General features: G+C 37.8%; 1 long non-coding RNA gene across 1 annotated transcript in view; it reads left to right on the forward strand.

Moving 5' to 3' along the window:
• The window catches only part of LOC110222247 (uncharacterized), a 124,906-nt gene extending 123,439 nt beyond the window's left edge, over positions 1 to 1,467 (forward strand). The window contains exon 4 of the long non-coding RNA XR_013486113.1: positions 648 to 1,467. This is a non-coding gene — a long non-coding RNA (uncharacterized LOC110222247). The remainder of the gene's footprint in view (positions 1 to 647) is intronic.
• The last annotated feature ends 13,215 nt before the right edge of the window (positions 1,468 to 14,682 follow it).

The following is a 14,682-nucleotide window of genomic DNA, read 5'->3' on the forward strand; positions in this document are numbered from 1 at the left end:
TTTGCTCTTTTCTGGTTGCATTTGTATAGCATCAGTTTATAATCACTGCTTTCTACTGGCGCAGGGCCTCTTGGGGGCATCAAGGATTTCACATAATACAGCCACCAGAAGGCTTAAGAAATGAAGTCAGAGTTTGGAAAAATAAAAGATTTTCCTGTTGCTATATAATCACTGTTTACTCGATTACCTTGAGAAGCAATAGCCTTCAGAGGGGGTGGTTTATGATGGTTTCATGCAAAATGGAATGTTGAAATAGATGAGGAAAGATTTGCTTTTATATGGTACCTTTCATATTCAAACTATGATACAGTATATTAGAACGGACTAATATATTATTCCTGCATTAAGTGAAGAGACAAACAGAAGAACTATTACATACTCAGCAATAATTCATAGGCCTGAGACCATAGGATCTACATTACTAAGCAGGAGAAGCTCAGTAAATCCAGCTTCTCTTCTGAACCTATGAAGGGAATGTGAAGCAGAGAGTGGACCTGCTACAAAATCTTTAGCTTTCTGTTTGGAAATCTCAGGACTAAATCTGACTGATTGGATATCTCCATCTTTTTAGAAAACTCTTATAAGAATCTTTCCAAAGACTGTACTTATTCTGTCATACTGACATCTGACATTTGCTTTTCTTCTAGCTCAAGACTCGGCCAAACAAAGCCAAAGCAGGAGAATTACTCCCTTAGTAAGCCTGACACGGAGCTCACTTCTCTTCTTCTTCTGGGTATCTAAACCAAGGGTTAGCATAGGTTTCCTTTAGAGTCAAAATACACTTGTAGTCACTGATATTTGTCATGACAATAACAAATAAGGTCAAAAGGGATCAGTTTTTAGGGTGAAGAGCTGTTAAACAAAGGATAAATACTCCCAGACATGATTATTTTATATCATCTCCAAAGCCATTTCCAAACTATGGAAAGAGAATATGTTCTCCTCTTTTACACTGATAGTAAAAGCAAATATTTATAAGAAAGGCTGTCCAGGAAAGAAATAGTATCCACATATAATCTGTTTTTACTGTACTGTCTGCTGCTCAGTTTTATAAACAGCTGCTAGCCAAATGTAATTCGAACCCAAACCCAATCACTTTATGCCTGTTTGCTGGAGGAAAGGGAATATTTTGTTTAAATATGTCAAAGAAAATGTTAAAAGTCACTTCAATTTTTGGGTTGTTTTTCTTTTTAGTTATTTTCTTTTTTTTTCTTGGCAATATGGAACATCCTTTTGAAAAAGCCCACAGAAACATGTAGCAAGATGAGAGCTGTATTGTTATAAAAGACTAGCACAAAGCTTTGTCACAGAGACATTCGAGTGTTTCCAATCACGAGTAGGTGGCACAAACATGAATCCTACTGAGAAATAATGAGATGTGTGTACATATGAACCTCCTGTGTATCTTTTGGAAAACATATCCCCAAGAGAAAATGACATAAAACAACTTGCAATTAAACTTCATTTGATGCCAGATGAGAAACAAATGTTTTGGAAAATGTAATTTTTAATACAATAATAATTTGTTTTCCATGTGCAGACCAGAAGTTTTTATACAGTACTGTGTCCTTAGCCAGTATATGTTTCCAAAGGCAATTCAGTTGAAGCTGAGAATTTAATTACAACATATACATATATATAAATGTATATACATATGCATATATATATGTGTGTGTGTGTGTGTGTGTGTGTGTGTGTGTGTGTATTTACTTACTTAAATGTTCAAGTAATGAACATTGATTATTCCAGCTTTATGTTCCTGTAAAGTTCAGGGGACAGATAAGCAATTATGACATTGTTAAGTGCTTTTATTTTAAGAGGACATTATATAATCATTAAAAAGTACTGCTTCCTTTACAAAATCTGCTTTTTTTAAAACAGAAACACATATGCTTTTTCAACCTAAAATGTGTAAGTAGCTCATAAACAATCTTATATCTCAGAAATGTTCTTTTGGGTTCATGATTACTTTAGTACGTACATGTGCATGCACACACACACTAATATGTACATATACACACAAAATTTCTTTGTATAATATATTTTCAGTAGACTGATGATACAGTACCACATAAAAGTTTCATTCTATATAATAGATGGAAGAAGCAATACTTTCTCCCTTTTGACAAAGAGAATTTGTACTGTAGGAGAATAAATAATAAAGCATTAAAACTTGAGACTAACATACATGCATACATATACACAATACACAATACATTGCATACTTATATTACACATTCGTGCTACATACACACATGGGAATTGCATGTGTGTATGCATGTATGTATTTATGTGATGTGTGATTTCCTCCATGTAGGGAATATTCTTACCCAATACAGAATTACTTGAGTAAAAATTGTTTTGTTCTTTGTACTTGTACCTGGCATATGGCAGACATAATAAATACTTGTTAATTTTATTGATTGATTGTTAAATTATGTGTGTGTGTGTGTGTGTAGATGTGTGTGGATGTATTTGTACAGACCTGTGATTTAATTGCTTTACCAAATACATAAAACTCTCTGCCAATGCAGCACAACTTCTTTGTAATTTCCAGTCTTAGAGGGCTGCCTGGGGTGCTGAGAAATCAAGTGACTTATCCACAGTCACATAGCCAGTACATGTCAGAAGTGGGACTGGAAATTACAAAGAAGTTGTGCTACATTGGCAGAGAGTTTTATGTATTTGGTAAAGCAATTAAATCACAGGTCTGTACAAATACATCCACACATATCTACACACACGCACACACACACACACACAATTTAACAGACAATCAATCAATAAAATTAACAAATATTTGTTGTGTCTACCATATGCCAGGTACAAGTACAAAGAACAAAACAATTTTTACTCAAGTAGCATCGTGAATTAGATACCTGGCTTCTGAGTTAAGGAAGACTAGGCTTAATGTCCCTACACTCACCTTTACTGACTGTGTGATTTAGCAAGTTACTTAACCTCTCAGTTCTCCAAGCAATACTATAAATTGCAAAGAAGGTGTGAACCTGCATTGGTAGAGGGATTTTCCTTAGGAAGAGTTCCCCAAAGCAGTAAATTCATACACCCAGTCCAGAAAACCAAATTATGGAGATACACACACACACACACACACACACACACACACAGTGGGGGGAGGAGTGGGGGGGACAGAAAGAGAGGCATGGTTTTCCCTCTGGGGATCAGCAGTGGGCCCAGAAGCAGAATTTCATTGATGGAGGATCCTAGGAGTAAAAGTAATCAAATTCTTTGCAATTTACAATCTTAGAGATTGTTTGGGTCACTAACAGATTAATGGATTTGTCCAGGGTCATGAAGCCGGGATGTGTCTTGGTGGGGCAGGACTTAACCCAGGTCATATTAACAGCCATTCAGTCTCTCTATCCATTTCATTACAATGCCTCTCACCAAAAGAATTGATTCCAGGATTAAGGAAGTGATCAATTGACTACATTCTGCCATATTCAGACTCCATCTGGAATGTTGTGTTCCATCCTGGGCACCATGGGTTAAGAAGAATGTTGATAAGCTGGAAAGCATCAAAATGAAGGTGAACAGGGTGGTGCAGGGCCCCTAATTCATGCCATATGAGGAAGTATTGAAGTACCATGATTACCCTAGAGATAGGTGGTAGGAGGGAGGCATGTTTTTTAAGTGCTTATACTAAGCACAGTCCCTGGCACATAAAGAGTCTCTAATAAATGTTTCTTAATTAATTGATTGAAATCTGGTCATGTGGAATCCAGATTACATTTATTCTGTTAGGCCTCAGAGGACAGAACTATGAACAATGAATGAAGTTGTAGGAGTTAGCGGCATCCCCTCTCCAGAGGTCTTTAAGTTTCAATGCTCGCTTGTTGGAGGGGGGATTCTTTATAGGGTATCAAACGGTTGCTCAGGTCCTTTCCTCTGCTTAATTTCTGTGATTTCATGATTCTCTAAATAGATTAGTTCAAAAATATGTTGTCTTGAAAATTAGTTATTCTAAACTTAGATTAAGAAAAACTTGAAGGTATGACGAAATTTTGTATGGTACTGCTATGGTTGATTCATTTCTTTCAGTCACCCAAATGGCAACATTTTGAACAATGCTTAGTTTGAATCTAACCAAGCTGATGAACTACATTTGTCTGAATGAACTACTTTGGACATGTAAATTGATCAAAATATCCAGAGAGCTGATTGATAGCTTTTTCAATTTTTACAGTGTAGATGTAACTGTATCTAAAACTCAACTTTTGTTCATTCAACATTTATAGAATGCCAATTATTTTTGCTAGGTGTTGTGGGTAATAAAAAAGATTAATATAATATGGTCTTTATCCTTTCAAAGCTCACATGTGAAGTGAGACTTAGTAAGGTAGAAATGAAGTAAGAGCTTTTTAGGAGGAGATAGAAGCCAGCACAAAGTCACAGAGAGGGAAGCCCAAGGAATAGTTGAGAACCACAAATAATCCTGACAGAAAAGTAAGGAATATGAGTAGAAGTAGTAAAAGCTAAAACAAGAAAGCAGTTTGTTGTAAGAGCACTATGGTATCCGAATGTTGCACTAAACATCAGGACACTGCTGAAGGTTTCTAAAATAGGTGATTGAGCTTATCCAAGCCTTTGGAAGAGGAATATGATAATGATGAAAATAAATGGATAGAAGGAGAGAATGAAGATAGGGAGACTGATTACAAAACTAGTAGAATAATCTCAGTGAAGGATAATGGTGGCCGTTTCTTAGAAGCTGGCTATGCAGTGGGAATGGGCACAAAAGAATGTATATGAGACATATTATGGAATTTGATTTGACAGGGTTTGAAGACTTAATAGATATACAGTGTCAAAGGAATGATTGAATGAATAAAGCATTTATTAAGGGCTGACTAAGTGCTAGGCATGCACATAGAAAAAAATATGCTTTTATGGGCTTTCACTGAGCCCACATTCTAATGGAGGAGACAACACATGTGGAAGGTTTCAGCTATAGGTCAGATGGAAAAGTTCCGTGATCTCTAGGATACAGTGGTCAAGCAGATGCTAATGACTCTAATTTCTTGTCATTTTCACTGATAACATCATATCAGTTTCTGATTTGAACCATTTAACAGTGTTTTCAGTTTGGGGTCTTTAATAGCTGTAGCTGTAGCACCTGCAGGAGCAGGTTCTAGGTTGCATCTGGATTGTCTCCCAGAATGATGGCTACAGAAAATGAGTTGGAAGCATTGGTATTCCAAAGGTTCTTGGGTTCAGGTCCTGGGCTGCCTCTATCAAAGTCTGAAGGGAGAAAGTGATCAAAGTGGAGGAGATAGTGTTGATTAGGTCTGCTTGGTATATACTAGCTACCTCTTGTCTCTTCCTCAAGATGCCTTGCTACTTTGGCTAGCTGGCCAGCCCTATGAGTAACAGTTGACTAGCAGTTAGAAGGAATGGGTCCACAGGATCCTCATCTTCAGGTGGCTATAAAGACTGGACTGGAAGCAGGACTAGTATTCTGGGAGATGTCACTCCAAGGCACTTTTACCCAAATCCCTATTGCAGGCCTCTGGGCAGAAGTTGTTGTTGATTGTGATGCAGAAAGTTCCTTCTCCACAATTATTTTTCTCTCCAATAATAGCTGTGGAGTTTGCACAGAAGTAAGTCTGATGGTTTGGGGGATATGGCTATTCTCAAGGATCTTGGCTTCAGTTTCCTGAATTATCTCTATCAAGGTGTAAGAGGACATGATGATCAAGGTGGTGATTTTGGTTTTACTTACCTGACACATGCTGCCTCCTATTTCACACTTAGGATATCCTGCTGCTTCAGCTGGGCTGGACAAAAGAGTAGCAGTTGTTTGGCAATCAGTGGGGATGGCTAGGAGAAATTTTAGTGCTGTAAATAAGTACACCTTCCTTGGCAGTATACTTTCCAGGGATGAACACATAGATGATGAGGTTGACTCATGCAAGTTAGCTAGCTGTGTTTGAGAGGCTTTGAAGAAGAGTGTGGGACAGAGGAGCTATTGAGAGTGCCTGCCAAACTGAAGGTCTATAGAGACGTTGTGTTGACTTCATTGTTGTATGTATGTGAAACCTGGATAGTATATCAACCAACCAATGAATGAAGACTCCCCAGAGTAAGGGCAGGTCCAGGACTGGTATTCTTGGGAGCAGGGGTGCTACTCCAGGACTCCTGCACTTATTGATCTATTGGTGGCAGTTGACCAAAAGCTGTTGCTGGTATTAATGAAGAAGTTGGGCCCCTTCTCCAGTATGATTTCTAGACTCAAAGAAATCACTAAAGGAATGACAAACCTATAGGGTCCCAAAAGTTTTGAGAATGGGCAAATCAGAGAATAGGAGTAGTATTCACAGAAATCAGAAAAGCCAATGGATAAGGGAGTTTTAGGAGAAAGATAGTGACTATAGTTTTGGATTTGTAGACATTTGGAGCACCATTTAAAAAGCCAAGTTAATATGTCCAGCAGTCAATTGTGCATGAAGAAACTGGAGACCTATTTGAGTCAAACATGTAGATATAATAGTTGAAGACACAGAAGTAGACTAGATAGCCAGAGGAGAAAGGATAATTTGGGGTTATGAGAAAATTCTTTCATTTAACAATGTCCTCCATTCAGAGTCACCTGTTTCCTACAAAAAGGAACATATTTTATATTCTATGTTAATAGATGATTGAATGGGTAATTGACTTAAATGGAATTTTTTTTTCATTCTTCACAGATTCTAATTTAATGGGAAAAATATAAAATAAAAACATCTAAGAACTAGGGTCGTGATTCCAAAAGGTTAGAGTATGCAATATATTTAAATACAGACTGCTTTTAAACCCTGAAATCAAAGGATTTGGAGTATTTCTTAAATATTCAACTTTAAAGCAACATGGATGTTATGTGGAAACTTTCATAGTGAAAGAGATGAGATGGTGGAAGTCGTTTCTGCAATGCATCATTTGACAGGAAGTTAAGCTATCAGAATTAAGCCTTATAGGTATCAATCTTACATCCATACATGGTGTATGTCCTAGTTACCACACAGATATGAAAGGCCCATTAGGGTGTCTTATCAGCTGTATATTGGTGTAATTAAAGAGTCTGATAGCATTAACCTGAGCTGTGAAAGTCTCCAGACAATGCCTTGTTATCAGTCATCTAACCCTTGAGTTTAAACAGTGACAATCAGAAGACTTTCTCCCTTACTTACCAGAAGACAGGAGATCTTATTTTTATTGTCACTAGTGGATTTCTTAAGGCATGTGACTTAAACTATTCATTTATTTTCTTTTTTAAAAAAATTTTACCCTGGAGAGCTAATTCTCACGAAATGTTTCCCTAGGGTTTTGGGGTTTTTTTGTGAAAATATTAGAATATTATCCCAAATAATTAAGCACAGACTATATCTGGTTTCCTTTAATATAAAGCAAATACTGTTGTGTGGAGAATTGTGTATTTGTCCAAAAGATGATCTCCTTGATATCCTAATTCATCACCCTAATCCCATAGGGGTTTTCACTCATATTTATTTCTACCTATAGCACTTTTGCAAACAACATAGGTTATTAAGAAGGATGATTGACTTGCATTTTGTAAATAGCATCCCTCACTAGATCACCAATCTTTTTTTTCCCATTAGTACTCAAATGACAGTTTCTAGACCAACCCAATGGCTACTCCTAGTTTTATGATAATTGGCAGATTCAAATTCCAAATTCTCACTCCCTGGATGATGCTGCTAAATGGGCTTCTTCTTTACATAGGCAACTGCCCCAGGGGACAACAAAGATAGAACACTGGATTAGAGTCAGAACAACAGGAGTCTCTTTGTGACAGCAGACAATTCATTCAAACTCTCTGAGCCTCAGTTTCCTCATTATGGATAATAATAATATGTACATAGTACTGTCTTGGTAATCAAACCGAGTAGTATGTGCAAATTGATTTGTAGCTGTAAAGGTGCTAGATAAATGTGAAGCTCTAATTATTCTTTTTTTTTTGGCAAAGCAATTGGGATTAAGTGACTTGCCCAGGGTCATACAGCTAGTAAGTGTCAAGTGTCTGGTCTGAGGCCCGATTTGAACTCAGTCCTTCTGACTCTAGGGCCAGTGCTCTATCCACTGCACCACCTAGCTGCCCCCTCTAATTATTCTTAAGAATTTTCTAGAAAATTGATCAAATTGCCACATCAATTCTTGTTTTTCTTTTCTTTTTCTGTTTTTTATTTAATTTTTAGTCAATTGGGGTTAAGTAACTTGCCCACGGTCACACAGCTAGTAAGTATCAAGTGTTTGGTCTGAGGCCGGATTTGAATTCAGGTCCTCCTCACTTCAGGGATGGCGCTTTATCCACTGAGCCACCTAGCTGCCCCCATTCTTCTTTTTCTTTCATATTCAAAGACAATATGACATCCTAGACATATTACAGGGAAATCCCAGTCTACCTCCCTCTACTAGTCTCCTTTCTAGTATAAGGTATTGTCCTTTCCATTGAATATTTTAAGTAAAAAGTTCCCACCATTCCTACTCCACCTTCCATTCTCTTACCTTATTACTGTTTTTTTTTAAATAGTTTACTTTTTCCTTTGGTTAGGTTATCTTCTTTTCATCCATAATCTGTGATCAACCAACAAGCTGCTGTAGAAAGAGTAAATCCTCACCTCATCTAATTTCCTTTCTTTCCCTATGTGCAAGACAGATTTTTAAGACCCAGAGCCCTGAGCATGGTCTTTAACCAGTTTTCCTTGCTTCATATGAACACTTTCCCCTGCCCCCAACCCTTATCAGACTTCACTCTATTTAGTACGCATGAAGCATTGCCTAGATCAGGATTTATTCAGATTATATAGCGACCTGTCCATTAATCAATCCACTGTCCACACTTCATAAAATGAATAGCAAATGGCCCATTCATTTTGAACTGATAACTGGGACTAAAAAACCATCAGCTATAATGCAAAAAGGCAAGGGAAATTCCCACACTCTACCATGAAACCCTGACCTGAGGGGATCTGTTCTAATGTTCACAGGAAGCCATAAATTGTAGAATACATTTTGCCCTGTTGACTCATAACTTGTGAAGGGATAATATCAATCCCCCTCTGCCTTGCTCCACTTCTCAAACAATCTTAGGTCTGCATAAGGCATCTAAAAGTCCTTAAATGGAAAGGAATTTTTTGCCATGACACAAAAGCACAATGCATGATGGGTAGGAGCACATTTCATGGGTTACTGAAAAGGAGCCTATTGGTACCACGTATAGATTGGTGAAGGCAAATCCATGACAAGAAAGCTATAATGACTACTTACAGGAAAGTTTTGGCACAGTAATACTTTTAGGGAAAAAGAGGGAAAAATCATAGTTCTAATTTCTTACCTGCTAAATCCAATGGCCTTTCTGTAGTACTCATTCTATTTGACCTCTGCAGATTTTGATGCTGTCACTTATTTCCTCCTCCCTGGTGACTCTCTTTCTCTTGGCTTTTGTGACATATAATTCTCTTGGTTTCCCTCCTGCCTTCTTGACCATAGCTTAGTCTCTTTTGCTGGATCATCACCTTCCTCTTGTCCACTAAGTGTAGGCATTCCCCAAGGTAATATAGTAGCTATCTTGGTGATCTCATCAGCATCCATGGGCTCAATGACCATTTCTCTTCAGATGACTCCAAAATCCATGTCTCTAGCCTCAGTATCAATTCTAACTCCAATCTAACAATAACAGTTGTCATCTTCATATTTCCACTTAGACAAATCTTGCAGATATCTCAAACTTAATCTATCCAAAATGGAATTAATTAAATTTCTCCAAAAATCCATCCTCCTCCAAATTTCCCCATTTCTTTTAAGTTTAACATCATCCCTCCAGGTACCCAGAATTGCTGCCTTGGAGTCATTCATACTAGGTATAGGTCACTGCATTAGGCACCATAGATACAAAGACAAAAATAAAATAGTCCCTCCTCTGAAGAAACTCAAATTCTATTAGAAAAAATATTATATATGTATATATGTATGTATACATATGTATATACACATATAATATCTGTATATCTTACAATAGAGATGGGTACATATGTATATATATATTATGTACTATATACATATATGTGTATATGTACATATATATTGTATATGTATATATACATATATACATATATACATATATATACATATATGTATATATTACAATAGAGGTGCAGATTTATTTTTCCTATCAAGGAGCATACTCAGTCATTTCAGTCATGTCTGACTTCTCATCACCCCATTTGGATTTTTCTTGGATACTGTAATGATTTACCATTTCCTCCTCCAGCTCATTTTACAGATGAAGAAATTGAGGCAAATGGGATTAAGTGACTTGCGCAGGGTCATACAGCTAGTAAGTGTGAAGTGTCTGAGGCCAGATTTGGCCTCAAGAAATTGAGGCAAATTTGTATCTTATAGATACAGATATGACATATAATATATTTAAGTGACTTTAAAATCTAAATAAACACAGTACAAGCAGTGATGACAGGAATCAGGAAAGATCCTATGTAGGAGGTGACTTTGAGCTTAATCTTGAAGGAAGCTTTGAATTCCAAGAGAAAGAGGGGAGGAGGCACAGCATTCCAGCCATGGAGGCTGCCTGTGGAAGAATAGAAAGCTAGGAGTTGGTATCCCAAGTATGGGGAGCAACACTTTATGGGACAGAGAACATAATTTTAGCCACTTTGGCCAAAATGCAGAGTATATGGGATATGATGTGAAGTAAGTCTGGAAAAGTTGGAGCAAGGTTGTGAAGGGCTTTATATGACAAATAATAACAATAGCCAGCCTATGCCAAGAAAACCCCATACGTGGTCATGAAGAGTCAAATACAACTAACTGAACAACAACAATTATTACTATTATAAGGGCAGCTAGGTGGCACGATGCATAGAATGCCAAGCCAGGAGTCAGAAAGACCTGAGTTCAAATCTGGCCTCAGACACTTACTAGCTGTGTGACCCTGGACAAACCCCTTAAGCCTGCTTGCTTCAGTTTCCTCATCTGTAAAAATAAGCTGGAAAAGGAAATAGCAAACCCTTCCAATATTTTTGCCAAGAAAAGCCCAACTGGAGTCACAAAGAGTCAGCCAACTGAAAAGCAATAAATAAAAACAAGCTCCAGGCCCAGTACTCTTATCTACTGCATCACCTAGTTACCACAGTGGTCAGTGAGTGGAGAGAAGGAATCAACTGTGAGACATGTTGCAGAGAAAAAAATCAGTTAGACTTAGAACTTATTGTATATGGGTAGGGGGTCAAGTAAAGAATCAAGTATGACTCAAGGTTGTGAACCTGAGTTGCTGCAAGGGGGAAGCCTTAATTAAGCTCCTACTATGTAGTAGGCACTGTGCTAACCAATTTATAAATATCTCATTTGATTCTCACAATAACCCTGGGAGGTAGGTGTTATTATTATTCCCATTTTACAGGTAAGGAAACTGAGGCAGACAGAGGTTAAAGAAATAGGAAAGTTAGGAAAGGGGGTGTGTGGTTTTAGTGGGAGGATATAATGAATTCCATTTTGGAGATGTTGACCTTGAAAGGCCTATAAGATGGATATGTGGAGAAGTTCAGAAGGCCCTTGGCACTATGGGACTATAGTTCAGAAGAAAAACTAGGCAAGGAAAGAGATGGGAAGGGAAAAGAAGAGAAGATAAGGGAAGGTTAGGGAAGTTGACTGCCCAACTGGCAACCTATACTACTCACAGGTTATTGTTTGTCCTTTGTTTTTAAAGAGGACCATTGCATCAGGGAGGTGATGGCATGACATGCAAGTGAGTTGGATTTAAGTGAGGGAGGGCTGTGCAAGGTCACCAGCCTCACTTTCTCCTCTGGAGCCATCGGGGTCCAGTGGCAAGATATAAATCAGGATGACTAGAGATGGCCCTCAGAGTAGTCAGACAGGTAGGAGGAGAACCAAGAGAAAGCAGTATGGCAAAAATTTTAGGAGGAATTTCAAAGAGCAATTTCAAGTTCATTGGTAACCTTGGAGAGAGCACTTTGAGTTCAGTAATGGGATCAAAAGTCATATTGGAATAGCGAGGGAAGTAGAGGCAATGAGAGTGATAGGTTAAGTAGGGAAGGAAGGAAAATGGTCTTAGCATAGAAACACAGAAGCAAAACCCATCCCAACAGATTATGTTTTAATGGGGTGATGAAACATACAGAGCTGCGTGTCGGTCAGGAAGTTGTGCTTTGGTCCAGAAAAGTAAAGATTTATGAGTGGGTCCGTAGAAGAGTAGATTGACATACCTTAAAAAGGAATAATGTAACACTTCATTTGATTAGGTTCATGATTCCAAGAAAGGGGGCAGGGAGTGAGAAGGTGCTAGAGGTGAGGGTATAATTCTGAGGTATTAGACTTATTCTCTGTGTCTTCAACAGGCAACATTTCTAGAATCACTAGAAGGCATTTATGCAACACCTAGATCTTAAGAGGATTCATATTGATTTAATTTCTTTAAAGGTAGTTTTGGGGGTGGGAGGAGGGTTTGGGTAAAGAGAAGGTAGAAAGGAGGGATAGCCACACCTCTCACTTTAGGCGTTTGTCTAGTTTGTCATAACAGTAGAGGTAATGGTTTAAAATCACCCTTAACAACTGTCCACACTCAGCCCAAGCACAACCAACCAATCTGAAAATAGATGGTTTCTACCCATGACCTATAACCTACCTGAAGGTCAGGTAAGTACTATTCATTCTGTTTGAGGCACAGACTTCATTATACATTTTTCATTTTTTTTTTACACAAGGTCCATATTCAGGAGGGATGTTGTAATGCAGGACCATCATCTCCTTTGCTAGCTCATCTTATTTGGTGCAGATATGAAAATGAGAAGGAGAGGAATTTCAGACCCCTATTGTTTCAGTCACTAACATCATTCATTCCGCTGCATTTACCAGGTGGGGGAGAGTTTTGTCAGGCATTTTATAATCCAGTTGGGGGAGAAATGACCTGCAAATTCATTTCACTTCTTATAGGATAATTTTTAGTCAATCTGGCCAGGGTCAGAGGCTGAAGTCTTCCATTTCTTTTCTTGGTCATGCTAAACTATGCATAGTGTGGCGTTTATACTTCTGTTTTGCTAGACACTGAGCCACTTTTTTAATCTGTAGAAAATGTACAACATTGACAGCCAAGGTTCGAATGGCCATTAATATATATTCACATGAAGTGCTGATTCTAAAAGTTTTGAAGATTTCAGCTTGAAGGTTCCATATTCTCTGAAGCTTGAGGCACTTTGTACCTCACACATTCTGAGACTCAGTCATTCAAGTTAATTACTGGCTGCCGCTGGCTGGCTGCCACGCTCTGTGTACTGTCTCACCCCCAGCTGTGTATGGTCAAAAGAACCACAATATGTCCTCCACCCCCAGGCCCCACACCCGTCTACCACTCTCCAGTCAAACTACGAACAGCAGCACGAGCTGCCTGACTTCTTAAAATCATCTAAAGTAAGGCGCTGGCTGCTGTTGGGGTTCCCCCCCCTTTTTTTATTTAGTTGTGGAACCAAATTTTTCATTGCAAAGTTTTGCAAACTCTGCTTTCTTCACTAGGACAGGACAGCATTAAATGACTCAGTTTTCTTTGCTGCTTTTCTCTCTCTCTCTCTCTCTCTCTCTCTCTCTCTCTCTCTCTCTCTCTCTCTCTCTCTCTTTCTCTCTTTCAGTAGCTGTGGTAAATAATTGTCATCTGAAGAAACAGAAATAATGATAGGCAGGACATTTTAAAGATCTATAGAAAAATTTCAGCAGCCCTCAACTTCTATACCTAAAAATCTGTTTTGATTTAACTTGGTTGTAGAGCAGCTGATAGCAAAGCAGAAACAAAAATCTCATGCATAAACTGTAACAGCTATGTGCAATGTGGTTTTCTTTCCTTATAGAGCAAGTTTTATTTCACTGTGAATCAAAGCAAAGGTCATGTTTAAGTTGTCTTACCAAAAGAAATCATCCAATGAACATGTGATTGTAAATCAAATAATACAAACTATGGCAATGACAAGCTAAAAAGCAAAATGGAAGATTGAGTCCATTGGCTCTGTGATGTCTACATTAGGTAACATGAATATTTCAGGAACAGGTCATAAGTGAGGTTTATTACTAAAAATAATCAACTACCTATAATGTCTGTTCAACAAACATTTTGTTATGTCATTGTAAACAGGAAGATTTTCAACTTATGAAAGCAAGTATTAATGATGCCATCTATGTAGGAATCCTGAGGGATTCAAGATGGATGTGCATTTCACACAAATTGTGTCCATACAAGACCAAGCAAATATTTGGGGAAGGAATTGAATGAACCAGTGTAAATGAACATGGACAAAAACAACTTAATGAGATTTAGATCACCCCCCCTGGTTTACCCTGTCTCCACCAATGTTTCTGAAATTTTGTCCTTTTCATTTGAAGAATGATTGTATGGACCAGATAACTATTGAAAAACAATATAGGGAAAGAAAAACACTATTGCCAAAGCAATACAATAGATAAGCATAATTTCATCTCATTTTGGAATCAACGTGTTTGTTATTTTTACATAGGTCCTATTTTTCTTTAAAAAATTATGGGAATGTAATGTCATTCGCCAGGGGCAAAAGTAACCCCTTCTCAGAAGTGAAAGAAGACATTTTTTCTGAATAATGTGCCAGTCTTGTGCCAATAAGATAATTTACT

This window comes from Phascolarctos cinereus, unplaced genomic scaffold, assembly GCF_003287225.1.
Source record: "Phascolarctos cinereus isolate Bilbo 61053 unplaced genomic scaffold, phaCin_HiC Scaffold_4;HRSCAF=312, whole genome shotgun sequence".
NCBI classification, from domain to species: Eukaryota; Metazoa; Chordata; class Mammalia; order Diprotodontia; family Phascolarctidae; genus Phascolarctos; species Phascolarctos cinereus.